The sequence below is a fragment of the Pan paniscus genome, chromosome 3 (assembly GCF_029289425.2).
Source record: "Pan paniscus chromosome 3, NHGRI_mPanPan1-v2.0_pri, whole genome shotgun sequence".
NCBI classification, from domain to species: domain Eukaryota; kingdom Metazoa; phylum Chordata; class Mammalia; order Primates; family Hominidae; genus Pan; species Pan paniscus.
This window is the reverse complement of record NC_073252.2, coordinates 171,675,609-171,692,229: the sequence shown is the minus strand read 5'-3', so window position 1 is coordinate 171,692,229 and position 16,621 is coordinate 171,675,609. Positions and strand designations below refer to the sequence as shown.

At 37.1% G+C, this 16,621-nt stretch overlaps 1 long non-coding RNA gene across 2 annotated transcripts in view; it reads left to right on the top strand.

Annotated features, from left to right (window-relative positions):
- The window catches only part of LOC134730215 (uncharacterized), a 59,076-nt gene extending 52,303 nt beyond the window's left edge, over window positions 1–6,773 (top strand). Inside the window, exons 3-4 of one of the 2 annotated variants that reach the window (XR_010111880.1) lie at window positions 1,639–1,711; window positions 5,124–6,773. This is a non-coding gene — a long non-coding RNA (uncharacterized LOC134730215). The remainder of the gene's footprint in view (window positions 1–1,638; window positions 1,712–5,123) is intronic. The other variant, XR_010111881.1, reaches the window with a different exon arrangement.
- The last annotated feature ends 9,848 nt before the right edge of the window (window positions 6,774–16,621 follow it).

The following is a 16,621-nucleotide window of genomic DNA, read 5'->3' as shown; positions in this document are numbered from 1 at the left end:
TCTGATCTCAGCTGAAAGTTAAGACTGAATTCTCATTAAATGTTCTACCAGCTTCTAATGAAAAAGAGTGCTCAGAACTTCCCTTGGCACACCATGCTCTTTTCCTCCATCAGCTGACTTTAATGTTCTCTTTTCTTTTAGCCCTTCAAGTTTCTGTGACCTTAATATGACATTTTAATTGAGTGATTAATTGCGATTACATGGCACTGCGCTGATTAAACGAAGGCCTTGTTGGCATAATAGTCAGTTACAATGCTGCAATTCAGTGTGATAAGCTTAAACATACACAATTAGAGGTAGTAATATCTAATTTGTCAAAGCTCTTGTGGCTTAATTTTCTGCCACAAAGCTTGAAAGCAATAGTGACTGGACAAAAAGCTCCAGATTTACTGCTTAAGTACCTTCCAGTAAATTGATCTTGTCCCTCACGTAATCTCATTTTGTACATTTTGGGAGACAGTGAAGCTCAGCTAGCCTGAAATCTCCTTAAAAATGGGCCTGAGGGTTCCTGATCACAAAACTTGAAAGCTAAGCGACGCGATATGAATGTCTCTTCAGAGGCAGACAACAACCAATTTGCCTGGCCAGAGCTTTCCTTTTAGGATAATTAGATAAAATGAATAAATGTCAGTAAAAGGATGAAAGATTCATGTAGGAAAATAAAAATATATACCAGATCCTGAAAACATCATACTGAGACAGGCCGCAGCTCTATCCTGTGAAAAATAAAACAGGAGCAACTGACACTTGTTTTAAACTAGCTGTTACAATTGTAATTATCTTATCCTAACAATAGTCACTTTTCCTGTCATATGTTTTAAAGACAATCTATTTGAAAAAGAGAGAGAAGACACTTTTCTAGTGCAATATGTGAAAAAACAATTACCCTTTCATTTGGTAAATAGGAAAGGAGTAAATGTGAGCATTTTCTGCTGACTAAATATGAAAGACGTCTGTTTTAGCTAAATAAATACAGAGTATGGCTTATAGTCAGTGAATATCTCACAAACATTTATGGGATTACTAAGGGCCTATTATATATAGCACATTGCCCTAGATATCAGGGAGAAAAAAATTAATAAGATGATAGTTTCTGTTCTGAAGCCCCTAGTGGAATCTATACACTTATGCCTATAGTTATTATGTTAGACAAAAAAGTATGTTCTGTGAAAGAAGCACAAAGGAAGAGATTAATATTACCTGGAACAGCATAGAAAGCATAGGGTCAGCTCAGGAGGAGAGGCAAAATTGGTAAGAGCTACTTAAGTAGATAATATTTGAGCAAACCTTGGATGGAAAATATAATTTCTACCCGTGGATAAGGGACATTACAGGGAGAGAAAAGGGCATGAATAATACCCGATGTTGTCAGGGAAAAGGTAGAATTATTTCATACCTGAGGTAATGTTTTATTAAATCATTTACACAGATTTCCTTACTTTGATATCCATTTATGATGGCCTATTCATTAGGGTATAGACCAAGAGATTCTCAAAAGTACAGTTGCTTAAACAAGAGGGAAGTTTCCTTCTCTCACGGACAGGCCCATTGTGAGCTGGCAGTCCAGGCCACGTAGGTGTCTATGCTCCACAAGGTTGTTCAGGGACCCAGGCTTCTTCTGTCCTATTGTTCTTCTAGCCTCTAGGTTACCCTCATCCATAGGAATCATATCTGCATTCCTGTAACTGCATAAGGAGAAAGAAGGTGGAAGGTAAGAAGTTTTCCTTCTAAGGAAATGTTGCACACATAACCCAGCAGCAAGCATCTAGCTGGGGGGCTAGTGTCCCATAGAAAGTTCAAAGAGTTCTATTACTAATAAGAAGGAGAAATTGCATATGTGGGATAATTAAGCAGCTTCTGATATAGTAGGTGCTTAATCAATGTTCATTGCTGAAATAATGAATGAATAATTAAGTGAATAATTAACAATGTTTCTACATTCCATCCAAATACAATCTAATATGGTCATCAGTAACCTCTCAGTTCCTTTTGTGAATCAAAGAAATTGAAGATGATTAGTAGTGCCAGATGCCTCAGTGGAGGGAGCTCTGTGTGTGTGTGTGTGTGTGTGTGTGTGTGTGTGTGTGTTTGGAGGTGGAGGGTGAAGAGAAAGGTGAAAGACTGAACTGCCAGAGAAAGACTTGGATGTCATGGTAATAGCAGCTTCTCTTAGGAAGTATGATGTCTTCTTAATCAGGGAAACAATTTCTCAACTAGAATACAGGAAATAGTTTCTACTCTTTGGGACCCTGGAGTGACACTAACTGTACAATTTCTCCCTGGAAGCCATGCCTTCTCTTCGTCTTCAGGGACTCCATGTTGATTTCATGCCTTTGATCCAGCTGTTAGGAAATGGGCTCTCCCTTCGGAGGAAGCACGAGGTGCCACCTGTCTCCAAGTCTCCACATCTTCATTCTTTACTTGTATCGATATCATATTTTCATTAGAAAAAACTGTCTATGGTTTTGGAAGGATATTTCTAGACTTTCAAACTGGATTCTAATTATATTATTTTATATCTATTTCCAAAAAGAAACCTCATGTCAAAAATAAAATACATATATACGTATATAACTTAAAGCTTACAAAATTATAGTAAGTACAAATTCCTTAAATACAAGGACTTGTTTGCACCTCTCATAAGTATTCTGATATAGAACTCAAAGTAGGTGGAATTGAATAAATGTCGATTGAATTTAATGGAGCACATAATTTCAATGTCATGGATTTGTGGTCATAAATTACCACATGTGAACTGTTCATATAGTGTGATTAATCAATGAAGAACTATGAGTCAAAGAAAATAGGTAAAGTATACAAGTCTAGAAGTAACCATAGATGTAGAGATAATTTTAAAAACAAACTAAGAACGTTGTCTTTTTATAAGTTAAGTCATTTCTTTTTCTTTCTTTTTTTTAGTGATAGGATCGCATTCTGTCACCCAGTCTGGAATGCAATGGCATGACCTTGGCTCACTGCAGCCTCGATCTCCCAGCCTCAATCAATCCTTTCACCTCAGCCTCCTGAGTAGCTTGAACTACAGGTACACACCCCCCCTTTTTTTTTTTTCAGAGATAGAGGTCTCACTATTGTTGCCCAGGCTGGTCTTGAACTTCTGGGCTCAAGCGATCCTTCTGCCTCTGTCTCACAAAGTACTAGGATTATAGGCATGTGCCACCATGCCTGGCTAATTTTTTTTATTTTGATATTTTAGAGACGGGGTCTTGTATATTGCCCAGGCTGGCCTCAAACTCCTGGCCTCAAACAATCCTTCTGCCTCAGCCTCACAAAGTTCTGAGATTACAGGTGTGAGCCACTGCAACTGGCTTTCCTTTTTTAGATTAAAAAATAAGTACAGAAAGAAGTTCAAATATTATTGTCCCCCAATGGATTGTTTTGTGCATTGCACTTTGGAGACCACAGTAGTAGAGAACTGGGATTAAAACAACTATTCAAAGAAACTTGAGTCATGTTTATTTCAAGGAACCAAGGAATCATGGTGGTAAAGTTTTTTTTTTTAATTTTTAATTGCTATGGATACATAAGAGTTGTGCATGTGATATTTTGAAGCAAGCATACAATGTGTAAGGGTAATTGGGATATCCATCACCTCAAGCATTTATCATTTATTTGTGTTAGGAAGAATCCAATTCTACACTTTTAGTTATTTTGAAAAATTCAGGCAGGTCGCGGTGGCTCACGCCTGTAATCCTAGCACTTTGGGAGGTAGAGGCGGGCAGATCACTTAAGGTCAGGAGTTCAAGACCACCCTGGCCAACATGGTGAAACCCTGTCTCTATTAAAAATACAAAAATTAGTCGGGCATGTTGGTGCATGCCTGCAATCCTAGCTACTCGGGAGGCTGAGGCAGGAGAATTGCTTGAACCCGGGAGGCAGAGGTAGGAGAATTGCTTGAACCCGGGAGGCAGAGGTCACAGTGAGCCGAGATTGTGCCACCACACTCCAGCCTGGGCAACAGAGTGAGACTCTGTAATAAATAAATAAATACATAAATAAATAAATAAAAATAATTTTAAAATCTATAAGTTTTTCCTAATTATAGTCACCCTGTGGTGCTATTGAACACTACCTCTTATTCCTTCTATCTAACTGTATTTTTGTACTCATTAACTATGCCTTTTTATCCCTCCTCCCCACTGCCCTTCCCAATTTTCACTGTAATAAGCACTCTATCTTAGGCCGAGAAACAATGACCACAGCAGCAAAACATTGGTTTCAGAAAGAGTTTTCATCGGAACCCTTGGTTCAAGTCCTAGAACTCACAGGTCAGATTAAAAACCTAAAGTGACTAGAGAAAAATATAAAAGATTAAATAATCCAGTAGTGCAAATAATCACAAACTGTGGGTTGTGAATGAAGAGTTAATTTGGAGTTACTGAATGAAAGGTATCGTTTTGGCTTGGAGAGATACTTCCTTTTGGGAAACAAAAACAGCATGCGTGTTAATAGAGGGCAAGAAGGCAGGATAATAAAGAGATTATTTTTCTTTATGTGATTAATATCTGTCACCTATAAATACAGAATTGAAATGTGAATTGCAAGTGCATCTTGGGAAATGTCCAAAGCTGAGAAAGTCTGTTTTAATTGGTGTAGACCGATGAGAAGACTCAGATTCAAAGTATCTCTTTCATCTAATCTTAAAATTGTTATATTGGTGACAAATATGGCTTGTGGTAAACAATTCTGTAGATTTTTTAAAAATTGCTTCTCCCAGTTCCTAACTTCTTTACAAGAACAAGATTGTTTTAAAAAATTAATAATTAATATCTATTAGGCATTACATAATTCATTCATTACATAACCACACAGTAAGAAAATCCATATCTTGCAAATGAGAAAATGGAAGCCTGGAAAGATTAAATGACTTGCTGAGGGCCATAGAAACTGGCGACACCAACGTGGCCTACCTTCAAAGCCCATGATTGTTCCTGTTTTGGGAAGCTATGAGGTCAGGGGAAGGTAATACAGGATGCGATACATTGCCTTCCTTAAAAACAAGAACAGAAACATAAAATAAAGGAAAGCAACAGAAAAATGTTTAAAAGACATGAATTTGGACTTTTATAGGTTTTAAAGAGAAATTCTAATTATTCTTACCACAGGTGAGGATGCTATGAAAACCCCTTGAGGAAACAAAGGCACCTTGGGGGCCATTGAGATCTCCTGACGAAGAGGGCTCAGCTGCCAGACCTGTTCAAGAAAGACCTCAGAAATCTCTATGGGGCTGTCAGAAGAAAAGGTCTGAAAAGGGTCTGGAGAGACTGAAATTTGTCTGCCTTGGACTTTTCTTTTGACAATTCACATCCATCTTAAGCAGAATCATTGTTTATTCTTATTATGCCAGGTTTCCTTTTCTGGTCTGCAGGTTCTCTAGGGTTTCATAGGCTAGTAGTTGGAATTTTCATATTTCAAAAGCATTGGGGATTTTGCAAAAACAAAATCTAAAGGATATTCAGCAGCACAGTTTACTTAGGAGATTTTAATCATAATAATCTGCATAATGTATGAGAATTTCTACCTCAGCTGCCTCCTTTCTTTCTCTTTCGTGTCTGGGAAAAAGCCAGGGATTTTTCCCTTCCTCTGATTTAAATACCTTATAAAATTTTGGTGGAAGCATTTTGTCCTATTCTGTCTTCCTGATTCATTTTCTGCTGTAATGAGCAAAATTAATTTGCAAGAGCTGCTACTGACATAGTGTAATAAACTGGGTCATAGGTAGAATCAGTGCCGCCTTATGACCCTTAGCTGTCATTGCTTTAAGGAATTTGGCATGGTCCTCGAAGGCCAGAAGGCAATGTGGGTTGCATCCTACAGCTTTTGAGATCTCAGAGACTTACTGCACCCATGGCTGGGAATGAACTGTAAATGCTGACACTGGTAACTAGGTGCCAAACTGAAGTGATCACAACCTAATCTGAGCCAAAAGGCATTTCTTTGCATCAGGCATAAAGCAATATCAAACTCCCATAACCCACACACAACACAGAAATCATTACTGAAGAGATTCAACATCATCATGCCAGACACTAAGTGAGTTATTTCTCTCCTTCCCTGTCTCACCACAGTTTCCTCCCACTTGGTCACACATGGTAAGCATTCATGTGTGCGAAGGCATTTTATGCCTTCGACCTAACCCCGACCACAGTCCCCTAGTCTTATCAGAGATCTGCACTCCCCACCATTTGAGCACGATGGAGTGCATATTTCCAGTGCAAAAAGACTGATATCATTATGATTTTCGTTAACTAGTTGCCAGCTTGCATTCTTTTTTCTCCCTTTTTCTCTCTCTCAACAGCACTTCTGTCCTCAGCCCAACCCCAGCCAGAAAAGGTGTTGCTACATTCAGTGAAAAATTATTATTAGTATAGACATGAAATTTGATGATAATGTAGATTGTTTTGTGTCATCTGCAGGCTGTCACAATACACTCTGCATCACTGAAATGTGTTGACCAGAAGGATGATGGTGTTGTCATGATACTGAGGTCTTTTAATTAATTACTTTGTGACTTTCATAGCATTTAGAAAATGGAGAACAGGGTATTTTCTTGAACAGCCTAGCCAAATGAAAAACTGGTTACTAATGTATGTTATCTTCATGAATGAAGGCATAAAATAATAAAAACAAACAAATTAAAAATTGTTAATAAATTAATAACTAATAAAAATAAATAAAATAAAGATTGTTAGCATGTTTCATCCATGACAATCATGTATACAATTTGTGATGTGCAAAATAATTTTGTAGTTAGGTATCAGTGCATATTTTTGCACATACTACCTTCTTTAAAGGACTGTATAAATTGACTAAAATATTTTCAGAGACTTAATGAAGATACAATATAGGGACTTGTGATTTACACAAAGGACCTTTTAAATTTTTCAATGCATTTGTTTTAAAGAGGGCTTTGACCACACATGTACATTTTCTAACTTGGAAAAGTAGCTTCCTGTTATAATCAATACAGATTACTTTTGGACTTTAAAAAAATCAGGCAAATATTCTAAATTGTTGAACTCTCTGGATACATGTATCTTCTGCTTTGTTAAGTTTATTTACTTTGTACAGTTCCCCTTCTTTCCTTGCTGTAGAGCCTGTTCAATATCACTGACTAAATCACAGAAAGAACTCCAAGATCATCTAGCTAACCCACAATCACTGAAGCAAGCAAATGCTTGTTTAAAGAATCAGGGTAGGTGGTGATCTCTTCTATTTTTAAATCATTATATGGGTAAAAAATTATAAACATTGTTTTTCTTTATAAAATGGCTTAGCACATTTTATAGATTTACAATTCATCAACAAGTCATTTGAAAACCTCTGCACACTCCAGTAGTCATAATTTTAAAAATCAGATTTTATATTTTTCTTTTCTTCTCCTTTCCCTGATACAGTCTTAAGTCCCACATTTTACAGGATGCTTTATCCTCCTAAGTTCTATTTTGTTTTGCACATACATGCAGAATGCCTACTTATAAAGTCATGAGCATATAGATCCAATAGAGTGTATGTGCCCAATTAAGTATTGTCCTTCTGGGTAGACATCTTACAGGAAATGAACTTATTATAGATTTGTCCTAACTTCAGTAACACCCATCCATAAAAGGCCGCCAAGTTGCTGCCTTCTGCAGTAGTACTCGAGTTGAAGAGAGGAGATTTTTCAAGGATAAGATATTTCGTGATCAATAGCGTGTCCCAGAAGAAGGCAGAAAGTAGAAGATGAGGGGAGGATGGCTCCAACTCTTGTAGGACCTAGGGGATATGATGAGATTAGCCCGTGGGCAGTACAGGAGGACAGCAGGCTTGGGCAAAAGTGTACAGTATAAAGAAGATAATGGGAGACAAGAAACCTGGGACTAAAGTCCCACTGAGCAAACAAATCACTCTTTTTTCCTTTTGGTTCTTCATAAAATGAGAATAGTTACATTCAGTTGAAAACCTTGGTGCCCCAGATATGAATCGCTATAAGCATCTGTCATTTTTGTAAAGAAAAAATATTTATGTTTTATTATGGAATTTCCCACATGTTGCTTTCTTGCTCCTAAATTGTTTGTGAGACTTTAGAAAGCAAATAATAGAATATTTTCTTTCTTTTTTTTTTTTTTTTTTTTTTTTTGAGATGGAGTCTCGCTCTGTCACCCAGGCTGGAGTGCAGTGGCGCGATCTCGGCTCACTGCAAGCTCCGCCTCCTGGGTTCATGCCATTCTCCTGCCTCAGCCTCCCGAGTAGCTGGGACTACAGGCGCCCGCCACCACGCCTGGCTAATTTTTTGCATTTTTAGTAGAGACGGGGTTTCACTGTGGTCTCTATCTCCTGACCTCGACCCGCCTTAGCCTCCCAAAGTGCTGGGATTACAGGTGTGAGCCACTGTGCCCGGCCTAACAAAATATTTTCTTGGCTATTTTAGCAAAAGGAAAATCTGATTATCAACTTATGTTACCTTCATCAATGAGATCCAAAATAAAGAATACCTGGCCATATTGTTAGCTCATTTTATCAATATACAGTTGCACAGAATTAGGTCTCCAAAGAACAAATCATCAAAGAGCATAGTTCCCTGGTAAGGGAATTCAAACCTGCTTAGTCATCTGCCTCAAATGACCAACATATTAAAATAAATACTTTAAAATGTGCCAACAGTTCCGGGGTGCTAAAAAGCAAATCCCTAAATCATTTTTGTTGACTATAGATTTTATCTCTGGATTAGAATTGCTGTCTGATTCTTTCCCTTATTAGATTGCTAAGTGGAATAACTATGTATTCATTCTATATTCACTGGGCCTCCACCATGAAACAGGCTAATTTTTAGGCATTGAGGATATAGCAGTAAAGGAGACTCAGTTTCTACTCTCGGGAACTGTGTGGTGTAATTGGGATGTGGGGACAACAGTGGGTGTATGTAAGAAGACAACGGCCTGAATACGCACTTCCAAAACAAGGAGATAGATGCTATCATTCAGGGAGACACAGACAGCTCTGCGATTTATAATACTGTTCAGCACTTTAAGAGTGTTTGCTGCCAGGCACTGTGGTGTGCGCTTGTAGTCCCAGCTACTTGGGAAGCTGAAGAGGGAGGATCTCTTGAGCCTAAGAGTTGGAGGTTGTAGTGAGCCATGGTCACTGCTGTGAATACCCCCACCACTCTAGCCTGGGCAACAGAGCGAGACCCTATCTCTTTAAAAAAAAAAAAAAGTGTTTGCTATATGGCAGGCACAGAGCCAGCATTGTACATGTAACATCTCATTTAAACCTCTTAGCAGTCTCTAAGGAGTAGGTCCTCGTTCCCACTTTACCAATGAAAAAACAGACTTAATAGCTTGCCCCAAGCTACCTGTTATTTAAAGTGATTGATAGAATTTGAACCTAGGTGCTCTGACTCTAGATGTTTTATGTACCTTCGCAAGATTAAACTGAGAACTGAAGAATAAAAAATTACGCCAAGAATGGGGACAGTAGTTAGAGCAGGAATATAGAGATTAGTGGGGAAAGAAAAAAACAACCCAGAGAAGGAAAAGAGCGTGGTATTTTCATGGCACAGTCACCAGCAGAGAATGGCTGAAGCAGAGTTCAGAGAGAGGAAGAAGAAAGGGAAAGTCGATGAGCTGGGTGGGCTCATACTATGCACGGGGCCTGCTTACCAGCTGCTGCTTCACACTCCTCCACTGTAGAAGGGAGCCCTGATGCTGGGTAGCATAAAAGGCAACTTTATCTAAGTCCTAAAGTTCTTTGTTTTTGACGAAATAGTGATTTTGTTCCCCAAATTGTTTTAGAGCATAAAAAGACAAAGCTGGCATAATTTTTATTTTATAGATCATAAAGCTAAATTTCAGCATGGGATAGTGACAGCAACATTCTAATTAGAGAGTAAATTCAAGCTAGAACTCTGATGTCTTTCCTTATCTCCTATTGTCTTTTCACTCTACCATATAACTATCTTCTTATAATACATTTAAGGCTGAATATCTAATTTTTAGAAACACAATGTTTATCACTAAAAATAAAATGCCTTTTTCCACTCCCAGTCCCTCTGCTTTCTTAGCACAGGTGATGCCAGATTAGCACTCCTAAAGTACAATCCTCTGCAGGCTGCTTCTTTATTTCTATGTAATCATAAAATAGTCAGTTTTGAGCAATAAAAATGAAAAGCTTTTATATTGAAAGAATATGTTATTTTCATCTCACTTTATTACACATACTGACTAAATCACTTAGGAGATAATAAAATACATAAGTAAAATATATTTCCTTCCCCACCAAGTTGATATTATTATTTTTTTTAGATTTTGGCACTTTGTCACAAATTTGGTTTTATCAGAGAGTTCAAAGAGTGCTTCAGAAAATAAGAAAACAAAGTGATTCCTTCCATCATTCTATATTTTCCTTCTGATAACCTTCACCTATCAACTTAGTCACCATTTAACTCTTAGTGATAGTTACCCTTCATCTTATCTCTACAAATTTCCTTCACAAAAAAGGAGTCCATTTGTCTTGTAGATATAACTAGTTTTGAATGGAAATACAAAAGAAACGTATTGTGTTCTTACATAACAACTACAGATATTGACTATATCAAAAAAGAGACAGTTTGAAAAAAAAAGTGAGCCAGTGTATACTTACAAATTTCAAGAATGATTTTATAAAGTCATTTCCATTTAAAACCTGCATTTACAAATTTTACATCCTCCCCTAGTTCATGTTTTTCACAAATGAAATTTGAGAAGTCTTCCTCCCAGGCACTGTGGCCCAAGGAGTCGTGTGTACCTTAGTGACTTGTGCTGCTCTCAGTGACAGCCTCTATAGTTTGGGAAGCCTTGTGTCCTGGGAGCCACAGCACAGCCCCTGGGAAACCCCTGTGAGATCTGACACCCAAAACGGAGAGCACACATGGATCTGTCTGCCTCATATTCCTCTCAGGATCTGAATGAAGACCCCAGGTGTCAACTGCCCCAACACTAAGTTCAGAAACTCTGGATCTCAGTCAACCTCCAGTGTTTCCCACAGCCTGTACGTGATTTTTTGGTAATCTACTACACTTAAAGTTCCTGGACACTCCTCTGCTCCCCCAAGGGTATCACGGTAATGGATCTCTTCTCAGTTTCCATGGAGAGCAAGTAGAAAATGACATCCTTCCCATTCCTCTGGTCATTGCAGGCTATTCTTAAGGGTTGTCATTCACTAATGCAAACTTGAAAGAAGCCATTAACAAAATGGAACACTACATTTTAAACATTTAAAAACATTATGCAATTCATCTGTATCAACATTTTATGTGTATCTGAAGTTTATATAACTTGAGATTTGAGAGATAGCTGAGAAAAAAAAACTTACGTTTATTTATACATGAAACATTTTTTTAATACCAAAGAATGCTGAAAGTCAGAGAGTTGATACTTGAAATAGTTAAACTTGCAAAGAGACTCATTCATTACTTTTCAGAGAAGAAAATCTTCTTAAAGCTAAAACATTCAATTCTTGGTTTAAGTCCAAAGGTTCTGTTCAGTTGTTTTGAAGTTACAGGGAAAAAAATGTACTTTTCCTATCGTACCCATTGACATTTTTAAACAAAAATAATTCAAAGATATTTAAACAGTATGACTTCAAATGTCTGTGGTTAATCCATTGTGGAGAAGAATCTGTAGGAGAAAAAAAATCTATGAAAAAATAAACTTGGAGTTTGATCATGCTTTCAAACACTGGAATCAAACTAAAATTCTTCTAGGTTTATAACTGTACTATCAAAGTTTGGTTTATTTTTAACTAAAAGAGAATATAGGTTCCTGTATTGTATTTTTTAAAAGTATTTTAAGGGTAAATTAAAAAAAACTATTAGACTCACAGAATAAAATAGTTACATAACAGGGAGTTCTGTTTCATTAATTCTGTAGAATTAATATGTGATCTTCCCCAACCTATTTTTGAGTTGTAATTTAAACCCAAATTCTATTCTGAAGTGGTCAAAAATGCATAATTTAGTTTAAAGGGATGACTATTTGGTACAACAGCCCAGAGGTAAAAGCTAACAGACATGTCAGTGTTATCGATGTTTATGGTTATTTAGCCTCCTGTACTCAGGGACAATAAAAAATAGATGGGATTGAATTCTTGGGTAAGATACTTTATGTCTTTCAACTTTCATTTCTTTATCTGTAAAATCGGGTAACAGTAGGATTATTGTGACTGTTAAAAGAGGAGATATGTGTAGAACAGCATAGGTAATATCTGACACACAGTGTATACTTACGAATTGTTAGTTTCTTTCACCTTTCCCTGAGGCATTCATTAATGGAATTAAAAATTATGAAATATCAAAGTAAAATAAGACTTAATAGCTGATGTGAAACAAATTTGTGTAATAAATTCATTTACTCTCATTTGAGTCAATATCTTTTTCAAGTTGTTCTTTATACACTATTAGTGGGTGTAAAATCAACGTAGCTGATTCTGACCAGAACGGAAGGGAAGAGAAGATAAAGTATCAGAGTATATCACACATAGAAGAAAGGTTTCTTTCAATTTTCATTTCAGTTATACATATGGCCTATATATATATTGCAGACTAGGTCACAATGTAAAATGCATTTCCTTCTAGGGGTTACCGTTTTGTTTTGTTTTTTAAAGGGAAATATTGCATTATCTGTTCTTTCTATTCTCACTGACGTCTTTTTCTATTTTTGAGTTCACAAAACATATATGGAGATGGCCTTAAACATACGCCAATGTTCAAAAATTCACTGAAGCATTTTAATCAACTGAGCATATTTTCCAAATGAAAGAAAATATTCTGACTCTCTGATCTCATATTATAATTTTTTGAGCCATTACCAATTATGAGACATTATGCTATCCACACACTCTATTTTTCACAACTGCCTCAAGAGGTATTGCTTATTCTCTTTATGTTACAATGAAGAAACTGAGTCTCAGGGAAGTGAACTCAAAGCCAGGGCTAGATTCCAGTTTTGTCTCACTCCATGCCCAAGCTTTTCACCACTAACCCATAAACACGTTCGCAGGTGGAACAAAAATTGTGTTGCCTGGTCAGTGGACAAATGGCTCCCACGGCTCTTGCTGAGTGACAGACTCGGGAAGGAATGCACCACACAAAGGAAACGGCTCTGAGATGGTAAAGAACGCTTCTCTCACAGAGCAAGTTGGGTCTATCAGTGACTAGTTTAGTCATAACACAATTTAGCCTTTTAAAGAGACAGAATTGTATAAATACAGTACAGGAAGTTCAAAAAGTAATATTTTAGAAACCACATTCTTTTCTCCAGAACAGACAGCACAAAAGGTTCCATTCCCCACATTAAAACACTCTGTCTTCTCCTTGGGACACAGTGAAACGTTTACTAAGAAGTCTGAACAGCCTTAGGAGCATGAACCCTGATTTTTTTTCCCACTGTGTTCACAAAAGCAATGGATTCATTGGCAGTCCAGGACTCTGAAACAGCCTGTTCAGATTTCTTTGCTCATGCTCAGCTAATATGAATCACTTTAACTAAGTATTGCCCTGCTTTGCAGAACGGTTCTGACATTGCTAATAGTTGGCTCAGCTGAGTTGACCACAATAAGAGCTTTCTCCAGACTGAGAGAGAGCCAATCAGGCCCTTGTGAATGTCAGCATTTAGTTTGGAGATGGATTCAGATCCAAATTTTAAAATATAATAAACACTCTCCAAAGATACATTACAGTAGGGCAGCTACTAAAAGCCGTCATAACAGGGCAATTGTGGAACGCCAGATGAAACCTAAACTTTGTATCATACAAGAGCATGCTATAATGGAACTTCTTAAGGGGCTTTTCACAGTCCCTGCTAAAGAATGTATTCGTCTGCTTCTATTCCTTTTTCAGTTTTTGGTTCCTTGAAGCTAATAAATTCAAATCTGAATCAACTTATTCTTATATGATATTAGATGGTCTCAAAAATATCTTCTATTTCAAAATTCCTCCCTTATAAATGGAGGTACTCAGCAATAAAATATTATAAAGAGCTTTTAGAAAGTACTGTGAGAGTCACCAAGAGGCATGCTGCACTTGGGCCCCGTGTAGCACTGCCATTGACAGAAGGAGAGACACTCAGAGTGGCTTGGGAGATTGAACTTAAACAACCTCCACATATCCTGAACTAACATCCTTTCTTACAAATAAAAGTACTGCATAGAATTCCAATTAAATTGGTCAAAGCCCCTATATTTAGACCAGAAGCAACCCCTTAAATCACTTAATTCATGTTCTGCTGAAAAGGGTAATCCTCTACCAAGGAACCTATGATTTGTCTGCTTTTTAGGAATCCAAGAAGAAATAATGTTTTATTTTTTAATAACAAAAGTTAGACTATTGACATCCTTTCTTGCAACCACCTCCCACTTCCCTTAGCCCAAATTTCATTTATAATTGCATACTTAGGACAATAATGCCATTCAGCTCATTCTTTCTCAGACTGAGTATAGAAAAAGAATCATAACAGTTTTAAAATTATTATATTTTATATAATATTTTGGCAGATAATCTCAAAATCATTTCTATCAAAGTTCATTTTCTGTTGATTTCTTTAAAAATTGATTCATTATTTATGTATTTTTATAGTTCTTTTCTTGGGTATAGTTTCTATTTGTGTAATATAGGCTCAGCATAGGAAAATTAGAAAATAAAGAAAAAGATTGAAATGAAAACAAAAAGTTCCCACAACACTGCCATGCATAAGAAATCACTGTCAACATTTAGGATTCTATCCTTCCAAAACTGGTTTCAATGCATATGTGCATGCATTAAGTTTTACAAAATGTATCATCATATAACATATACATCCCCTCAAAAACTATCAATTACAATTAATTGCCCTTGTTATTAAAAGTTGTTCAAAAATATGTTTGACAGTTACAAATTTTGTATTCCTGGAATGTGCAATAATTTATTTAATTATCTTACATACTAGGCGTTTAGGTTTCCCCTAAATTTTCACTATTACAGTTTATGCTGCTGGTAATATCTTTTACACATGCCTTGTATTCATTATTTCTTTCTTTTTTTTTTTTTTTTTTTTTTTGAGACGGAGTCTCGCTCTGTCGCCCAGGCTGGAGTGCGGTAGTGTGATCTCGACTCACTGCAAGCTCCGCCTCCTGGGTTCACGCCTTTCTCCTGCCTCAGCCTACCGAGTAGCTGGGACTACGGGTGCCCACCACCATGCCCGGCTAATATTTTGTATTTTTTAGTAGAGACGGGGTTTCACCGTGTTAGCCAGGATAGTCCCAATATCCTGACCTCGTGATCCGCCCGCCTCGGCCTCCCGAAGTGCTGGGATTACAGGCGTGAGCCACCGCGCCCGGCCTTCATTATTTCTTAGAGGTAACATTGCTATGCCGCAAGGACCAAGGAGATGTTAAACGTTTTGTATATGTTGCCAAATTGCCCTCCAGAGAACTAGAAACAATACCTTCTCCCACCTGTTTCATTGCTGTCTGCCATGTTGGAGGTTCTTATTGTTAGGCAGCCTTTTAAGATGGTCCGCAATGATTCTCTCCTCTCCAGTGTGGGCTGCACATAGTGATTTACTTCTAGTGAACAGAATATGGCAGAAATGATGGGCTATGGCATCAGATTTCAGTAATAAAAAGACTGCTTCTGTCTTATGTGCTGTCTGTCTCTTTCTCAAATCACTTGAGCTGGGGGAAGCACAGTGCTGCGTTGTTGGCAGCCCACTGAAAAGGTGGACAACTCATCACCAGGAGCTGAAGTCCCCAGCCTAACAACCCAGAGGAACTCAGACTTGCCAACAACCGTGTACATGAGCTTGAAGACAAACTTGCAACTCCAGTCCAACCTTGAGATGACCGCAACTTCACGAGAAGCCTTGAGCCAGAACCACCCAACTAAGCCGTTCCCAGATTCCTGATACACATCACTGTCAGAAAGAGTTTGTTGTAAGCTGCTAAGAATTGGGGTGAGCTGTTAAACAGAAATAGATAAGAAACAACCATTTTTCCCATCCCCACTAATTTTCATTTGAATGCCTTTTACCTAATACAAAGGTTGAATGTGGTTTTCATTTGTTCAATGGTCACCTGTAGTTCTTTTGTTGAGAATTATCTGTCATCATATTTTCATTTCCTCTTATTAATTCACAAGAGCTCCTTATGTATGAAAGATACAATTATTTATCTTTTTTGTATGTTGCAGTTAGTGTTTTCTCAGTTTTCCATTTTGTTTCTATTTCTCTAGACAGTGAAGTTGTTTGATATTTTTTAAAAGTTCCAATTTGTTGTAGAAAAATCTATCCATATTTCCTTCTATGGATTTTTCTTTTGAGCTAATGCAGAGAAAAATCTTACTCATCCCTAAATTAAATATATATCTACCTATATTTGCTAAGAGTATTACATAATAAAACCATAAACATGTACTATTTAATCTATTAAAATGTATTTGCATAAAATTCGGTACAAATAAAATTTTTTTCTTCCAAATAGCTTTCCAGTAATCCTAGAAATATTTATTCAGAAAATGTTTTCAGACTGATTTAGATTCCACCTTTATTGCATAGTAAATTCTTAGAGTAGCAGTTCTCCAAGTGTATTCCATGGACCCTGGGGGTTCCTTAGA